This window comes from Papio anubis, chromosome 10, assembly GCF_008728515.1.
Source record: "Papio anubis isolate 15944 chromosome 10, Panubis1.0, whole genome shotgun sequence".
Classification (NCBI taxonomy): domain Eukaryota; kingdom Metazoa; phylum Chordata; class Mammalia; order Primates; family Cercopithecidae; genus Papio; species Papio anubis.
The window spans coordinates 64787419-64804442 of NC_044985.1; the positions used below are offsets into that span (position 1 = coordinate 64787419).

General features: G+C 34.5%; 1 long non-coding RNA gene across 2 annotated transcripts in view; it reads left to right on the forward strand.

The window, feature by feature from the left end:
* LOC103876365 overlaps nucleotides 1–16093 on the forward strand; it is a 27740-nt gene extending 11647 nt beyond the window's left edge. For both annotated transcript variants that reach the window (XR_001893426.3, XR_635572.4), the window contains 5 exons: nucleotides 1072–1158; nucleotides 5638–5688; nucleotides 8367–8412; nucleotides 11659–11689; nucleotides 15332–16093. This is a non-coding gene — a long non-coding RNA (uncharacterized LOC103876365). The remainder of the gene's footprint in view (nucleotides 1–1071; nucleotides 1159–5637; nucleotides 5689–8366; nucleotides 8413–11658; nucleotides 11690–15331) is intronic.
* The last annotated feature ends 931 nt before the right edge of the window (nucleotides 16094–17024 follow it).

Sequence of the window (17024 nt, forward strand, 5' to 3'; positions counted from 1 at the left end):
CTACGTTGTAAATATTGAATGATTAAGCATTCCTCATGCCTTTTGCATGAAAAGGCAACATAGACTTTATTAGATATCTGTGGTTCTTATTCTTTGAGCATTTGCCTCCCTATTGACCTTCAGGCCTTTTGTGCTTCTTTAAAGCCGTTTCCATCCCCCTACTTCCTCCTTCACAGAATATAAGATGTCAATGAAAGAAGATGAAACCAGAGGTTTTAAGAAAAGATTGGACAATAATGACTAAAACAAGCTCCTTTAGCTTTTATTTTTAACCATTTAATGTGTTTTTATTGATATAAATTGCTTTATTATGATTATAGTTGGAAGTCAACATTTTGGCATATTAAAAAGACCATTTCCTTCCAACCTAGAAAATTCTATCTCATGTTGTTACATGTTAGGCCTCTTAGCAACTTATTCTGTCCTATAGCTTTGTGTTGACACTGCCAATTTGGAGTCCCCAGTTCTAGTCCTGTCAACTATTTCTCCATAGGAAACTGAACCAGAGATTATACCACAATTTTCTTTTATTTTTCTCAGCTGGAGGATTTTTTTTCACTGTGAAACTGTCTGGTTTCCCACTGGTGGGTCTAATATACAGAGCTCTCTGGTTTGACATATGTGATAAACTAACAAGAATATTTGCATTTGTATAGCTTTTATTTAAAGATATTTCACTCTCCTAATACTATTTTGAGTTATAGATACATGTTTTTTAAAAGCAAACTCAAATGGCTGACAAACAACTGCTGCATAGACTTTGGTGCCTGACTGCCTATGTTTATAGATTGCTTATAGAAGTGTGAGTTCTGATAGCCTTTTTGGAGATGAATCTAGCAATATCTATGGCTATTTATTGTGGCATTTGCTGAAGTTCCTTCTACAGCCTATCAGGCACAGCATCACCTGGACCTTGGGCAAGATATATGTCTGACCCCTTTTCCTGCCCTTCTGTCAGTCTGCATTTACTGCAGTGACATTCACAAGTGTTCCCAGTCTGGCTGAGTATCTCTCCCTCAGAACTCAGGTGCTTTGCTGTTCCTTCTGACTGGATTGCTCCTCTCTTAACAGGCCTCGTGGCTTACTCCCTCCAGTCATTCAGGTTTCTGATCAAATACCTCCTCAGAGAGCTCTTCCCTGGCCACCCCCTTCAAAGTAGTAAGTAATTTCATGTAACTTTGTATCCCCTTATTTAGTTTCATAAAAATATAACATTATGTTACATATTAAATTAGTGCCTGTCCCCTCCACTAGAATGGATTCTTTATGAAAGTGGGAACTTTGTTTTGTTCATTACTCTATTCCTAGAGTTGAACATGCACATAGAGGGTATTAAGTAAAGGCTTGTTGCACGAATAATTTGTGGTAGCAAATGAATGAAAAAATAAACAAATATAATATCCTTGGTAAGAGAATCATTAGATAAATTGTGGCATATCAATAACATGATTAAGTCATTGAGAAGAATAGAATTAGATCTATGTCATCCAGGGAGTTTCAAAGTTTATTATTAAGGAAGAAGTGGAGATGCAGAAAAGTTTGTATAATAGGACCCTGAGCAATGATCTACATATATATGTATCTATCCATCTATTTGATCCATCTATCATTGCATAAGAATGATGGATATCGTAGGATATTCACCAGGTTGTAAGTGTTAGCTTTGTAGGGAAATTGTGCAGTGTGATTTTGTTGAACAGGGTATGGAAACAGAGACTAGAGGGCTCAAAGTTGGCTGAAATATGTAAAATGATTGCCAGTTTGAGATACATCTTCACTTGCTTCTGCTAGATACACTTCAGAGCAACTTCAGTCATATCTTCCTTCCCTTGCCGCCCACACTATGACTTAGTGTCAAACTCTGACCCATTGTTGCTGCCTTGGCCTTCCTTAATTACTCTCCTTTGGAATTCCGTGTTGGTGCTCAGTGCTTCCATGCTGAAATGCAGGTTCCACGCAGTCAACTTGTCTTGTCTTTGACTACTATTTAGAACCTCTTTGCATTCCTTGAAAAAAGGCATTTGTCTGTTACTGATGTGTTTTGCCCGTGTTGCCTATGCAATGAGTCCTTGATATTGTTATGACTGTTGCTGATCACTTTTGGTGGGTTTTGAGGAAAAACTATGAAATCGATTCTAGACAATTTAGACTTTTGTGGTTCACTGGGGCGCATAAAACTCCTGAGCCAGAGAAGTGTGACTAGGAGAATAACAATATTTATTCAACGATAATGTGCTCCACATACATTAAGAGAACTCTGCACAGCCCCCGATGGAAAGTTATGGAAACATTCTCAAGTTAGAAACAGTAAATGTTTTGCAAATAAAGTGGCACTGTCTTAGAAATGCCAGAAGGCAGAGGCAAAATATTCGATTTGATAATTAAGAATATAATTAATGATGAGAAACCCTATATTTTAGAGTAAGACTATATCCCCTTTATCATGGCATTCAGTCATTTGAAATTTTATATTCATTAATTTAGTGGTATTTTCCACCAACTCTAAGGAGGAGCTGGAGGGGTGTGTACTTTTTTCGTTAACATTGGATTGCAGTATTCAGGCACCTATCTATTCTCACTTTAAATAAAATAATTTAGGAATGTTAGTTCTAAACTCAAGCTGAGGCAAAATAAAGATTTTGTAGTGATTTTCATTTGAGAAGATACAAAGGTTTTGCCAATATACAAGTGTGTTACTTATATCCTTAGAGGGTTTCCAGCTTATTACTGTTTTAAAGATGAACATCAATGGCATTACTTGTGAAGAACATTAAAGATTATTCTAGTACAATAAGAAACTGGATCAATTCACATCATAAACCATTTTGGATATTAGAAAATTAGTTTAAAAAGTAATTTTTCTGAGTGAGGAAAAAAATATGTTGAAGCCCTGCTGTTGGGCAAAAAAATCTGAAGAGTCTATTTTTCTGAGCTGAGCTTTGAGCAGTTTCTTCCATCAACATATTTTTAAAACCAAATTCTTTTCTTTTCTCAAACAATATATATAATGTGTAGAGAAGTCGGGAGTGATAGACTAATGTGATGTAACAATTCTAACTTTCTCACATGCATGCTTAAAAATCATGAAACAGCAACAAATTGTAGCAGTTTGTAATTGTTTGCTTTTGTGTTAAATGCTGGGCTGTGACAATCACTTGTTTAGGACAGAAGTTTTTTTAATTATGTGAACCTGAACCCACAGAACTCAAAGGAAACATGTAAATAAATAAAGAAGTGCAAATACCTTTTTTGCATAAAGAGCAGTCTATCAGACTCATGATGAGCTTTCTCCTTTTGTTGCTTTAACTCTTTCGCAAAATGTTTTTTGTTTGTATATGTTTTGCAGTGTCCTTTTCAAAATTAATGACCTGGACTTTCTGAATCATAAAACAATTCTGAAAGCCCACATTATTAGAACCATGGGGGAAGTTTGCATCTGTTGATTAGCTGAGAAGCTTGCTTTCACTATTAATATGCAACAGTACTTTCAGTTATGTTCTGGTAAAAGTAAGTATAGATATTAGACATCAACTCAAAAACTTTTGACAAGACAGGTTTCTACAGAGAGGAATCTCCAGTACTACAGGGTTTTGCTTCGTAGCAAAGTTTAACATCTTTACCCCTTTTAAACTCTTGAAACCTAAAACTCAACTAGATAATGTACTTCAATCTTATTAGTTATAAAAAATGTACTAACTACAACGGCCTTTCATCATGGACATCTAAGGTTACCCCACAAGAAACTTCAGAGTAATTGAAATGAAGATCTTAGCAGGCTCTTCTCTGTATTTTAAATGTGTCTGCCAAGCAGTATGCTCAGGAGCTTGTTAATGGACAGTTGTTTCAGATAATGTTCTTTATAAATATCATTGACCTACCTACTCTATACTTGTAGTCTCTCCACTAAGATTTATAATTTTCTGTTCTCATGTTAAAACTGAATGCATATGATTTATTTCTAGTAAGCTCCATCAAATAATACAAAACACAATGTCTTTATTTCTTAAATGTATATAGGTACTGACTGAGAGTGGCAGGAGGCAGCCAAATGCCTAGGCAGACAGGGTTGTGTTTTTGGTTAAACCACACCTCCAAGTCAAAGACAGTTTAAAGCCTGATAGCCAAGCTACAGATTAAATCCTCAGACTGGGTTGAGAACTTCTCTTCCTGTTTGGCGCATTCCTCTGATTCATCCCCACCCATCACCTATTTTACATATACCTACCCTTTCCTAATTGGTTTTCTACACTGTCCTGCCCACCTTTGAGTGGTATCTTCACTTTAACCTTTTTTGCATCCTCACAAACCAATTAGTATGCATTCCCCATTCTCAACCCATAAAAGGCCTTGGACCAAGTCACAGGGGGAAATTTCCTGCCTTTGGGTAGGGGGACCACCCCCACATCCCCTCTCCACTGAAAGCTGTTTCATTGCTCAATCAAATTCTTCTCTGTCCTCCTCACCCTTCAGTGTCCAGCGTATCCTCATTCTTCTTGGGTGCAGTACAAGACCTGGGGAACCACTGAACGTGGGTACAAGCTATAACACAAGTGAGCTGGGACACACCAGCGTGGCCTAGTGGGGCCCGGGAGGGGTGTCATCAGCCAGAGGTCCCTGGCTTGCAAAGTGACTGGGAAGAAAACTCCTACATCATAATGTTTTCTGTTACTGTATAAATAAGAAATGCTGAGAGAGGAATAGTAATAAAAATGATTTTTATTTAGAGAGCTTGAAAAATGTTTTCACAGGATTCAGATATAAAAATGATCACAAAACTCAAGAAAAACAGGCATGCTATGGAAAACATAATGAACAATATACTAATGTTTTCATACACGAATATGGAAATCTTTAAAATAAGCATATTTTAAATTTTATAATTTAAAATTTATTATGTGTAGCAAAATTTCTAATATTTCATGTTATGATCCACATAGTAATTATCTTATATAAAAATTAACTTGAATAAATATTTTTAAATTTATATATTATCTATTAAACCCATTCTCTTTTATATTCTTTCTGTCTGTCCTTATCTCTATCTCTTTCTCCATAAGCACACATATATTTTTTTAAATCAAATGCAAACATGTAATATATTGATAGAAATGTAAAAATTGAGGTTTATATGAAATTTCAGATGATAACAGATATAAGCACTAAAATTTTATTTAGAAAATGCAAAGAAAATATTTCTAAGAAATAAAAACTGATTACTTGGTGCAGGCTAATTTTAATGACTATATATAATAACTCATAGATGCAAATTTTACATGCTTTATTGCTCATAAACTGTGATTTAGATGAAAAATTTGTTCAGTGAGTACATTAAAAATTAAGATAAATTTGTTACTGTTGCTTTGTGAAAATAAGACATATTCTTCCATTAGCAGCATCTACAGGAATAAAGCTTTTCCAAAACCTCTGGGTTCCTTAACCACTAAGATGGACCTCACTATAGGAATATCTTGGACCTTGTCCAAGAAATTTCATAAATCAGTGTCAGCACTTTAAGTCAGTTTCATCTACAGCGGTGAAGCATCACAAATACTACAAACAGAGCTTCTCTAAGTTTCAGCATAGTGCAGTATGCTTTGGTTGCAAATTTTACCTTAATTTACTTTTGTTTACTTTCAGCTAAAGAGCATGTTCAATATAAGATTAATGTAAAATGAGTCCCAGCTCCAGGTAAAGTGAGTTCATACCCTTTCCTTTATTTTTTTCTCTAATGCCTTTACTCACAACTTTTATGTAGTAACCACTGTCTGACAACTACAAGTTTATATATTTGTTTGTTTTTCTGAAAACTACCCCTCAAGTAAATTTGTCAAAAATTGGAAGTAACCATCTGATTGTCATTTTGTTCAGTAAGTTTTACGTTTTGCTAACAGACTTGTTCATCATCGAATAGATATGACTTCTAAGCTGTTAATAATTCCATATTGTGTTGACCTGTGTGTTCCAAGTCCAGTTGGAGTTAGTGAAGAAACTGAGGTAGGCAAAGCTGCTTTGGCTCCAAGAGGAAAAATAGTTTTTATTTCATGAAAATGCAAATAATTAAGGAGGTGGGAGCTAAAAATATGTATAGAGATAAGACTTTCCAGGAAGAAGTTAGAGAAGAAAAGGAGTAGAAAATAAAACCATGCAAATTCACAATTTAAACTGAGAAGAAAAACTCAGAAACTAAAAAAAGATAATATGGAAAGTAAAAAGAAGTAGCATCTCAGATGACCAAAAAAGGGGGGAATTGTGAAAAGAATGGAGCCATCTGCATTATCCATTGTTGCAGCAAGCTCAAGTAGCTGGAAAACAGAACAGGGTTTAGGGATGCTAGCCACTGACAATTCATGGTGGCCTTTTAGAAAGCAGTCTTAGAAGACTGACGTGGCTGCAAGGATGGGATGTGGAGCCAGTGAGTATAAAGTGACTCGGAAGTGTTGGCTGAGAAGCTGAAAGAGACAGAGTGCATAGTCCAAGCAGGAAGGAAGATTGAGGCAAGAGATGCATTTGATTTTCCAGTTTTTGAAAAGAGAATTCCATTTCTGATATAAATACATGGATTTAATCTGAAATGTTTCTGTATTATTTAGAAGGTTTCAGGGCTGTAGCTTTAAGATGACATAGTAGAAATAAACATACAAAATTAATTTAGCCACTTGAAAGAATTTACACTAAGCTTAAATACAAAATTGTAGTCACTTTTAAACTCTCACAAGGTTAATTTAGGATGTAGTGGCACGTGTTTCATAAATAATAATTAAAATGACAAATTTCCACATCTTTATTTCTGTGAATATTTAATATTTTATGTTCTATTGATGACATATGCCATCTATAATGCTGTTATTTTAATGTTAAGTTAGAACTCATTTTATCTTCAGAATATGCTAGCATATTTCATAGAAATCCAAGAAATATTTTCATTATTATAGAGAATTTTGAATGGAACTTTTATAAATACTAACATGGAGGGGGAAAGGACAACTCCTATAAATTTGCATCAATAATAATTGTAAATATCCTGAACTTATGAAGAGAAACAAGTATGAAAAATCATGAAAATAGTGAAGTTACAAACTATTGTGAATGGATCTGTAGTCCTACTGGTTCAGCCTGTAGTGAACAAAATTATTAGATGTTTCACTTGATATTGTATTTAAACCACCTAAAAAAAAAAAAAAAAAAAAACTGAACAGTTTACCATGACCTGCTTCATCCTAAACTTCTACATTTTGGTGTTCTCTTAAGGCAGTATCCTAGGTCACCTCTCTTTTCTGACTAATCTGTCCTAGGTGATTTCATTCATAGCCAAGGTTTGAAGTATCATCTATACATTGATTACTACCAAATTTATATTTCTAGCAAACCCTTCTTCTCTAAACGCATATATCAACTTCTTCCTCCTTCCTCTCCACCTCTTCCTCCTGTTCTGCTTCCTCCTGATTCTCTGCCTTCTTTTCCTTGTAACAGCTTAATTGAAGAATAATTGACATATAATAAACTGCACATATTTAAAGTGTACAACTTGGTAAGTTTTGACGTATGTATTCACCCATAAAACCATCACTACAAACAAAAGAGTGAACATAATGATCACCCCACAAGTTTCCTCATGCCTTTTGTAATTCCTCCCATTCCCCTGCCCCATCATGAGTCCCTAGGCATCCAAAAATCTGCTTTCTGTATACACTGGTTTACATATTCTAGAATTTTATAAAAATGGAATAATTTGATAAATGAATGAAATGTTTTCATAGTATTTTGAAGGTTTCAAGGCTATCTATAGCTTTAATATTACAAACTGCAAAATACAAAGATACAATATTAAACAGCCATTTGAAATAGTATTTTAATCATTCTGTTTATGGCTTTTTTTCTTCAACCCATGTTTTCATAGTATTTTGAAGATTTCAAGGCTATCTGCAGCTTTAATATTAAAAACTGCAAAATACAAAGATACAATATTAAACAGCCATTTGAAATAGTATTTTAATCATTCTGTTTATGGCTTTTTTTCTTCAACCCAATTATTCTGAGATTCATCCATGTTGTCGCATGTGTTATTGAATGTAGTTCACTCGTTTTCACTGCTGAGTAGTAATATCTTATTGCATGACTATACCACAATTTGTTTACTCATTCATCTGTTGGTGGGCATTTGAGTTGTTTCCAGTTTGGGGCTATTACAAATAAAGCTGCTATGAACATCTGCATATGAGCCTTTGTATGGACATAGGTTTTAATTTCTCTGGGGTAAATACCTAAAACTGGAGTGGCTGGATCATATGGTAGGTATATGTTTACATTTTTAGGAAGCTGCCAAATTGTTTTTTAACATAGTTGTATTTTTTCATTCTCACTACCAGTGTATGAAACCTCTAGCTGTTCTCCATCCTTGCGACACTTGCTATGGTCAGTACTGTAATTTTAATTCTAATAAGTGTGTACTGTTAGTGTCCTGGTTTTAATTTATATATCCCTAGTAACAAATGATGTTGAGTATCTTATCTGTGCTTATTTGCTATCTGTATTCATTTTTGGAGAAGTATTTGTTCAAATCATCTCCCTGTTTTTAAATTGGGTTGGTTGTTTCTTAATATTGAGTTTTGAGAATATGTAATATAGTTTTTTGGGGGAGATACATGTTCTCTGGCAGATATATACTTTGTAAATATTTTCTTCTAGTCTGTGGCCTGTTCATTTATTCTCTTAACAGTGTCTTTAAAAGAGCAGGCATATTCAATTTTGCTGAAGTATAATTTACCAGTTTTCTGTTTGCTGTATCATGCTTTTGGCATAATATCTAAAAATTGTTTGTCTAAACTAGGGTCAAAAAGATTTTCTCTATATTTTCTTACAGAAGTTTTATAGTTTTATGCTCTGCATTTAGGTCTACAATCCATTTTCAATTAATTTAGGTATATGGTATGAGGTATAGATCAGTTTATTTTCCCACATATGGATATATAATTGTTCCAAAACCATTTTTTGAAAGACTATTCTTTCTCAGTTGAATTGCCTTTTGACCTTTGCCAAAACAGCAGTTGTCTATGTATATGTAGGTCTGTTTCTGTACTCTCTGTTCTATTCCATTGATCTATTTGGGTATTTTGATGTCAAAACTATGCTGCCTTGATTACTATAGATTATATCCATCTTGAAATTAGGTACTATTAGTGTTCCAACTATTTTCTTTTTTAAAAAGTTTTTTTTTTTTTTTTTTTTTGAGACTGAGTCTCGCTCTGCAGCCCAGGCTGGAATGCAGTGGTGCCATCTCGGCTCACTGCAAGCTCCACCTCCCGGGTTCATGCCATTCTCCTACCTCAGCCTCTCGAGTAGCTGGAACTACAGGCACCTGCCACTATGCCTGGCTAATTTTTTTGTATTTTTAGTAGAGATGAGGTTTCACCGTGTTAGTCAGGATGGTCTTGATCTCCTGACCTCGTGATCTGCCCGCTCTGGCCTCCCACGCCTGGGATTACAAGCATGAGCCACCGCGCCTAGCCTTGAAAGTTGTTTTGACTAGTCTACGTCTTTGCATTTTTAGATGAATTTCATACCTCAGAGAAACTCTATTTTTCAATTATCTTTATTTCAGTTTTTCATTTTGATAGTTTCTAATGCCATATCTTCAGGTCCACTAAATCTTTTTTTCTGCGATGACTAATCTGCTATTCATACAATTCATTATATTTTTTATCCTGGACTTTCTAGTGTTTATTTCTAGAAGTTTTATTTTTTAATATCTTCTTCTATGTCTCTACTTGAATTTTTTAAAATATGGAAAACACCCTTGTCTGCTAATTGTAACACTTGTATCATTTCTGGATTGGTTTCAGTTGATTCATTTTGATTCTTTTTTTAAAATGTAATACTTAAAATAGGTCATATTTTCCTACTTCTTTCCATGCCTTTTTTTGTTGTTGTTGTTGTTTTTTTTGGACAAGGTTTTACTCTGTCACCCAGGCTGGAGTGCAATGGCACATCATGGTGCGCTGCAGCCTTAACTCCCTGGGCTCAAGTTATCCTCCCACCACAGCCTCCACAGTAGCTGGGACTACAGGCATGTGTCACCAATCTTAGCTAAATTTTTTTAATTTTTTTTTTTTTTAGAGCAGGGTCTCACTTTGTTTCCCAAGCTCTGGTAATGTTTGACTGGCTGCTAGGCACTGTGAATTTTGCCTTGTTGGGTGCCGGTATTTTTGTATTCCTATATATGTTACTGAGCTTTGTTCTAGGGTAGAGTTCAGTTACTTAGAAATAACTTGGTCCCTTCGTATATTACCTTAAAGATTTATCCTCAGTGAAATACTAGCAAATTGAATTGAACAACACATTAAATAGATCACTCACCATGATCAAGTGGTATTCATCCCAAAGATGCAAGGATGGTTCAATACAGGCAAAATAATAAACATGAGATATCACATCAACAGAATCAAGGACAAAAACTATCTGATCATTTTGATAAATGCTGAAAAAGCATTCATTCAATAAAATTTAACATCCTTTCCTGATAAAAACTTTCAACAAATTGGGTGTGGAAGACCATACCTCAAAATGATAAAGACATATTTGATGAACCCACAGTTAATATCATACTGAACAGATAAAAATTAAAAGTTGTTCTACCAACATTTGGAACAAGACAAGGATTACTACTTTTACCTCTTTTATTCAACATAGTTCTGGAAGTCCTAGACAGAGCAATTAGGCAATATAAAGAAATAAATGGTATCCAAATAGGAAAGGAAGAAGTCAAACTGTCCCTGTTTGCAGATAACATGATCTTATATGTTAAAAAACCTAAAGATTCCACCAAAAACCTCTTAGAACTGAGAAATAAATTCATGAAAATTGCAGGACATAAAATCAACACACAAAAATCAGTAACATTTCTATATACTAACAGCAATCAATTTGAAAAAGTTATCAAGAAAGCAATTCCATTTACAATAACTATGAAAAACCCCTAAGAATAAATTTAACCAAGGAAGTGAAAGATCTCTACAAGAAAAATTGTAAAACACCGATGAAAAAAATTCAAGAGGACACACCTGTATAGAAAACAAAAAGATAGCCATGATCAAGGATTAGAGGAATTAATGTTGTTAAAAAGTCCATACTACCCAAAATTATCTACAGATTTAATTTGACTCCTATTAAAATAACAATGACATTCTTCACAGAAATAGCAAAACAATCCTAAAATTTTTATAGAATCACAAAAAATCCTGAAATAGTTAAAGCAATCATGATAAAAAACAACAAAGCTGAAGGCATCACACTTTCTGACTTCAAATTATATTACAAAGTTCTAGTAATGAAAACAACATATGTATATACATATATGTGTGTGTCAAGATTCTGTGAGTTGCCAAATATTTCGTACTTAATATTAGCCAGCTAATGATGAGTCTAGCTCTCCTAGAATATTTAGAAATCATAAAAGTACAGCCATTAAATTAACATCAGCCTTTGGGTCCATTTTTTGTTTGCTTACTGCTGCATGGTTACCTGTCTGTTGGAATGTGGGTTCAGGGATTAACCTCTCCACAATCATTTAAAAATGTGGCACACTTTAATATTTGGAATTCCACATAGAAACTGGTTTGTCAAAGTTTATGATCTAAGTTGTTGGCCCTTTCCTTCTTTCAGTGGAGACCAGACTGCACTGACAAGATCAAAGGTAACACAGGCTTATTTCTTCTTCACACTGATGTAACTTGTTGCCCCTGGGAGATTTCAACCAACTATAGCTAGGCATACTCACATTAGTGACAAGTTGAGCAGTATGGTAGCCATGCAATACAAAGGTATGGCTTCTACTCTGTTGGTTGAAAACAGACATCAAAGCTGGAAATGAATAGATGTATCTGTATTTTGCCATATTTACTTAATTTACTATAAAAAGGAAGTGGTATGATTTGATGTGACTTAAGATTGTATATGCTTCCTAAATTTGCCATCTTTGTAGATTAAAGGAGAACACTGAGATTATGGGTGTTAACAGCCCATCAGAAACTCATGGGATATATTCTGCTTATAAAGAAAATCCTCTTTCTCTCCTTGACTCTTTCCTCTCTTCCTTCCCAGTGAGGTAGGGGTCCATAAGGGATGATGGGAATATAGTGGCTCAGTCTGATGCATGATATTATGAGATGAGAGCCCACACGAGTTTAGGAGGTTGGCTGTGTCGAGGAAAAGATGACGATAGACAGCCTGGAACACAATTGCAGACTGTGAAAGATTTAAGAAGATATTCATTTTGAGGGCAGAAGTAGCCAGGCATAGTGCTGAAAGATTTTACATGTAAGGGACATCGGATTAGTACATATACTGAAGATATTGAGAGCCAGGTTTTTTACTATCCATATGATATCCATATGGAAAGGGAGGACATTAGAAAGAACTTCATGGTGTTGGATTAGAATTGGAGGTATAAATGTAAAGTCAAAGTTTTCAATATATACTGACATGTGCAAAAATACAAATAGGTATAAATATATGTATGCATATATATAGAGACTAGCTCCATTCACTGGGAGAACCTGGAAACATTGATATCCCAGTTGCAATAAATACATCTATTACCCAGATGTTTGTTTATAAATGCCATCCTCCATACAAGAAAACAGAGATACTTGGAGAAACAGCTAATCCCAGAGTTTGGGAAGAGAATGTACACCTTGAGCCTTCTTGTGCCAGAATGTAAGAAAGTACTCAATGAATAAATGGGACATACTCAAATACACAGAAGCCAGCATGAAAGAGTTCCTACTGGCCAAGCCAGGACAATAGGCATATCAAAATAAGAAATGGTAATAAATTCAACTAACTTCATTAAAACCTTTTTTTTTTTATCATTGTGAGAATACAAACATTTTGTTTTTAACTTTATCCCATTCAATCTAGTGTTTATTTCACTTTTCTGATATTTTCAGGTGGTTAAGCTGTTGAAAAGCCATAGAAGTTTCCACATGAAGTATATTCTCTGATGAAATGATAATATTTCCTTAAACTTTAATAATTGTGGGAAAAAGTGCCACTGATTCCCCTGCCCTTAATTATCTAGTCAAAGAGATTAATGTCTCTGTCCCTTGACAATGCAAAAGGTAAATCTGAGTGGAAGGGAGGACAATGGCATTTTAGGCATGAACCTTATTTATTCATTGTCGTTCCCTCTCTCTCGTTCTTTCCAAGCACAGATAATCTCTCTCTTTTTTTAAAAATTCTGGCATATGTTAGTTTCATATATAATACACAAGTGAATCATATAACTTACTAACAATTTTAAAGATAAGATTATAATTTTAAACATTTTAAAACAATTTACAATTTGGTTTTATTTATGTCGTTAAATATAGAATATATATAATATACACTATATCTTATGTGCAAATATATATGAATCTCCTTATGCTATAAGAGGGAAATAAGCATAAAAATGAAAAACAATAAAATCACCTAATATAGAAGGAGCAGGACTGAGGTAAAAATGAATAAATAAAAATTTTACAAAAAGAAAATCATTTAAATCATGAGTTTAAAAGAGAGAGAATTTAGGAGAAAATAGAAAAAGTCAAAGGAGAGTAGACTTGAGGACAATTTCAGGTAAGAAGTGTGAAGAGGAACAGCAAGAGTAAGGAGACAGAAAAGTGAATGCAGATGGTCAGGAATGGAGGGAGGAAAAACAGATATGAAGTAGGGCTATCCAGGGAAGAGAAAATCTCAAGAGCTGCAGTTGGTGGACAGTGTATATTGCCACTTGAGTCATTGCATTTGGAAATTAGGTGATGGTTGGTGGCCGTGGAGAATGGAAATTCAGTTGAATATATGTATAGAAGCCAAATTCTGGGAGGTGAGGCCAACGTGGGAAAAGCAAAGATTAAAACTAGCCCACGTCCTCCTCAAGTTTTAAGTAGCAGTTCCAATTCCACTTCCTACAGGAAGTCTGGGCTGAGTCTTCTGCTGGCAGATGCTTCCTTAGCACCCTGTACTCTTCCTACCATGTCACTGATTAGACCTTTATTTTATGTATTATTTGATTCTGGTTTTCCTGCAGGTATAGGGCAAAGACCACATCTTTACTCATAAAGCATCTAGCACAGTGTTTGGCATATAGCAGCTGCTCAATACATAAATTTTAGCGTTAAATCATTAGAATAATAATTTGAGAGAGCCACATAGTTATGTTTTCAACTACAATGGAATTATTCAGAAACTTCCTCAATAGCATCCTCATGAAAAGAGAAAAAGACAATAAATTGAAGCAAATTTTTCAAGTCAAGCAGTAGAATTAAATAGACAAACAAAAAACCTGAGGCACTAATGCCTTAATGTTGAGATTATGGCAAATGTTAAAATGGAGCAATATAGAGAAATGAATGAGAGAGGACCATGGCATGAGACAACAGTAATTTAAATTCAGGCTATGTTTATGAGATTTGTAATGTGAAACTTGCTTAACTTGCGTGAGCCTCAATTTTTTCATCTTTAAAATGAAGATTAAAATGTAGTGGTAACATAAGGACATGTGCAAAACTTGTATACATAGTAAATGCTTAAGAAATATTAAGTATTATAATAACTACTTCTATTTTCTAGTTTTCATTTTTATGTAGTTTAAAATTGTTGAATTTAATAAACTAAAAAGAAACTTTCCAAATAATGCTGATAGCCAGTATACAAAAGTTTTCATGTTTTAGACTTGTTAATGAGAGAATTGTGAACTTCTACAGAAAAGACCACTGTCTTATCCTCCAGATTATCCTTCATATTCGGCAAACAGTATGCACTACATATGGAATTTTGGCATCAAAGAGACAATAAATATATGAAATATTCATTTTCCCTTACTTTTTTGTCTCTCTTTTGCAAATATTCTTTCATATGTAGAAAATTAAACCACCATGCAAAAGAGTGCAGTCCCTGATGAAAAGCTGAGATAAGAATGAAATTAAAAGTTTGAAAGACTTAAAATGAAAATACTGAAATAAGCCAGTTATGAGGTGGTTGGTAAGTCTGCACCCTTTTGACATTGCTTGCCAACTCCAGTACTTGTCTGTTAGATAATAACTGCAATTACTCTACCTACCATCTAACCCTCAGAGTCTCTGTTGATTATTATAGATAGTTCAGGTGTCATTTTATAAAAATTGGAAAACAAATTGATTTTGTTTTTCTGCACCACTACCATCAAAATGCAGTCTGTATGCCTGTCATTAGCAGAACTGTGTATATAATTTATACATAAAGCTATCATAGACTTATCTTAGACAGTATGCCAGAGGATAATGTGGAAATTATGCTCTTTTGTGTAACTGGGAAGGTCTCCAAGAAGAGTGCCATTTCTTGGAACAGCAGAAGTCTTTTCTCACATGAGCTACATGACAGAGGAGTGTTACGCAACTCACCCATGGATGCTGGCAGCCAAGTAACACCCAGAGTTCTGATTCTGCATTATGTAATTGGAAATCCCTGCAGTGCAGTAACTTTTCGATGTGCAGGATGATCTAAATTGATGTCTCACTTCTACTCAGGGAGAACTAGACTGCCAATGATTTCATTTGATATTTTTTGGTTTTGTTTTTTGTTTTTTTGGGGAGAGATACTATTAGAGAAAATTGTAACCAATATTTCTGCATGTCTGTTTTGTGCCGTTCCTTTTGATTTACTTTTTCACATCTGTGAGATTGTGTATTTTGTGAGCTTATGTATTTTAGGGGTGTGTGTGTGTGTGTGTGTATATATATGTTTACATTTGCTCAGTTTCTGTGAAGTACTAAGAAGGTGCCTTGGCTATTATATGTATCACTTTTGCATATAAAGCATGGTTGCTTAGTGGCCAAAATGTGGGACATATTCTCTCTAAGGCAGCAACTAGGTCTTTTGGCTGGCTCCAAAGATGATGCCTTTGGTTATTTTGCAAGTGTTACTATAGGATCTGTTGCCTGTGACTCTCTTAACTTCCTGAATGTGTTTTCCTTTCTTTCAACCTGAAGTCAAAGGTATTACTACTCTTTCACCTGATTTCTCATAAATGATTGTTTACCTATGACATTTTCATAATAAAAATGTGTTTCAATGAAAATTGTTTCCTTTTGGTTCATTTTCAGTGTTGTTTTATATTAATACTAAACAAGGACTTTCACCTGGAGGAAAATAGTACTGATTATTTTGAAACTGGCATTTTAACTGTTCCCTCATGGCTTCAAATGCATATGGGATCCTTTTATTCGCTATTACCCTCTACTTTGACTCTTTAGAATGTTTTAAAAGGGAAATGTCTTTATATAAAAAAAAATGTGCCTGGGCAATGAAAGAAAAGAATTTATATTTTGTGGAAAACCAAGCTCTTCCTCCATCACTAGCAAAATTTCTAGCTCAGTCTAATATTCCACTTTCTCTTTCTTGAATTCCAGCAACAACCTCCCAACTAGTTTCTCCATAGCTACTCTGATGCCCCCTAAATTGGTTTTTGCATGAACAATTCATATTTGATTATATTAACCCCTTCTTCTCTTCTATATACCTATGCTTAAAGTTCTTTAATGGTGTTCCTTTGTTCTTAGGAAAAGAAAATAAACTCTTCAATATGGCTTACAAGGCTTGGCTTCCTCTTCCAGCTCATCTCATTTACTCCATGTTTTCCCTTCTCTGAGCTCCAGTCTCACTTTCCCTCTTTCATGCCCTGAAAGCCCCATGCTCCCTGTTACCCACACGTAGCTCCTTGTACTTGAAACATGATTGTTCATAGCTTTTGCTCTGTTAGTTTCACGGTTTCTTCAAATACTAACTCAGTTATGACTTCCGCAGAGCAGCTTTCCCTCTCCAACATAATTTGTTCTTTTCCCACAGAATTATACTCCCATAGCCCCGGGTTTTTCTCCTTTATATCACTTAATATAGATGAAAATTTACATTTATTTTGTGTAATTACTTTGATTAATATTGATCTTTCTTATTACACAAAGGCAGGGATTATGCTTTTCAGTTTTTGTTTGTTTGTTTGATTTTGCTTA